The following is a 2,455-nucleotide window of genomic DNA, read 5'->3' on the forward strand; positions in this document are numbered from 1 at the left end:
AACTTTGCAGATAAAAGGAAAAAGAAGCAAAAAATGTAGTTGAAAAAGCAGAAAACAGCTAAAATAGCTAAAAAATGCAGAAAACATCTGTAAGATGCATAAATACCAAAAGCTCGCAGAAAAAAGCTCAAATAGTAGAAAAAGGCAAAAGAATAGCAAAAAGAAGAAGATCTATGGTTAAAGCTAAAATTAGCATAAAATAAGCTAAATGTAGCAGCCACAAGTTGTAATTAGCACCCAAACAGTAGAAAAAAAGTACAATTGGCAGAAAAAATGTGTAAATGTACAAAAAKGTGTCAGTTTGTAGTGAAATAACTAAAACTGCCAAAGTTTTAAGTAAAATAGTTCAAAAGTAGCTGGAAATTCTTTAATTAGCATAATGAAGCATAATGAGCTTAAGGTTGCAGAACTTAGCTGAAAAAAGTTTTATTAGCTACAAAAACTGTGTATTTAATTTAAAAAAGCTAACTTTAGCTATAACAGCTAAAAATTAGCTATAGTTGCAGCAAATAAATGCAAATAGCAGAATGCACCTGTAAGGAGCAGAATTAGCATAAATTAGCGGGAAAAAAGCACAAAAAAGTAGAAAAAGCAGAATAATGGCAGAAAAAAGCTGAATTTTAGCTGAAATAGCAGAAAATAGCTAAAATTAGCAAATAAGTAGCAAAAAAATTAAGACAGGGAAGTTAAAAAGAGCAGTACTAGACCAAAAGGTGTAAGGGTCTGTAAAGATTTAGAAACATTTTAAAGGATTTTAAGGGTGTTGAAAACAGCTCCATTCATTTTCAATGGCAAAAAAGTGGYAACAAAAAGTGAAATAGCTGAAAAAGTCAAAATAGCTGAAGTAACAAAAGTCATAGCAGGATTGTCATAAATGAGTTGAATGTTTTGATATATGAATTGTTGAAATAACACAAAAATTGTGGAATGAGTTAGATGCCAATAAATCATAACGGAAGAAAAAATTATCTCAATAGTGTGAATGCTATAAGAAGCATTCACACAATTAGGATTTAGACCAAATATTTATGTATTATTGTAACCAACAAGACAAATGAAAAAATATCTCTGGATCTACTAATGATATCAGGATGATCTAAGTATCAAAATGTAGCTTTTAAAGCAGGAATCTGAAAATATTACTAGACATGGGTTTTTACAATGTAAAAACAAGTGTGCATTGCCATGCACCATAGCTTTGCCTGCAGCAGTGGACTTGCAGAATGAACTGTGACCAAGTACAAATGTGTTTTCTACACTAGCTTGTGCTTGTCAAGTCAGCAGGTGTATGTAATAAGGGTATTGTGTGACAATATGAAGTTTGTAGAGATTTTCTGTTTAAGTTGCTTTAACTGTGTTTTGAACCCTGATCTCCCACCTGAAAGTCCATGGCACAGACCATTTGACCATTGGAGCTGTGGCTGACAGTAGTGCCAGGGGTTGGTTTGTATGTGTGCAGAAAGGGGCCACATAGCCAATACAATTATTGACACTAAACTGCATAATAGAACAACAATAGAGCAGTATTAAGACAACATTATAGTAAAACATCAAAATACAGTCATATTAGTATTGTAACCACTGAACTATTCAGATTAAATATTATTAAACTATGGTTCAGTACTGAGTAGATACAGCAGGGGGCAGTATTGGACCAATACAAGCGTCTATTGACTCTCATTATAAATTATTAAACATTAATATTTCAAAAAATTATAAGTTGTACAGGCACCAAAAGGCATAGCCATCATTTGGTACAAGAGCTTTACAGATAGAAATTACAATGGCAGCTCTAGGACAAAGTATGTAGGAGGAGAAGCATGCCAAAGTGGAGATGACTTGGATGGGAAACGAATCACAATAGTGTGCAATGCATTGGCAATGCACACTGATTAGGTCATTTTGACCAAATTTGACTTAATCCTCATTTCGATGTGATGGGTCACATATGTCAAAAAATGCTTCAGTTTTCAAACTACAGACCACACCAAAGACATACAAAAAATGTTTGGATGTATAGATAACTCAGTTTAATTAGTTCACCAGCAGAAACCACTCCAAACCAAAGACCCACGACACACAGCTCCAAGTCCTTCATTGTTCTAGGTGTTGTCATGTGTATAGGTGATGTGGTGGTGCTAACCGTCAGGCGAAAGTTGCACAACCACAGCATTGCCCTGGCCTTTTGACCTATTCATAATGGCAGTAAGGAAGGAAACATAAAAACAAATTTTGAGCATATATTTAAAATAAATATATTTCACTAACTCCAAAAAGTGCTGACATACAAAGAAGCCAAAGAATCTACAGTATGAAAGACTTGGCTTAGAATTGAATAATTGAATGCATTGCTGTCAGAATTAAAACATGACTTCATGTTGTTGTTGTTTTTTTTGTGTGTGTGTGTGTGTGTGTGTGTGTGTGTGTGTGTGTGTGTGTGTGTGTGTGTGTGTGT

The sequence above is a fragment of the Austrofundulus limnaeus genome, unplaced genomic scaffold, assembly GCF_001266775.1.
Source record: "Austrofundulus limnaeus strain Quisiro unplaced genomic scaffold, Austrofundulus_limnaeus-1.0 Scaffold1082, whole genome shotgun sequence".
Taxonomy (NCBI): Eukaryota; Metazoa; Chordata; class Actinopteri; order Cyprinodontiformes; family Rivulidae; genus Austrofundulus; species Austrofundulus limnaeus.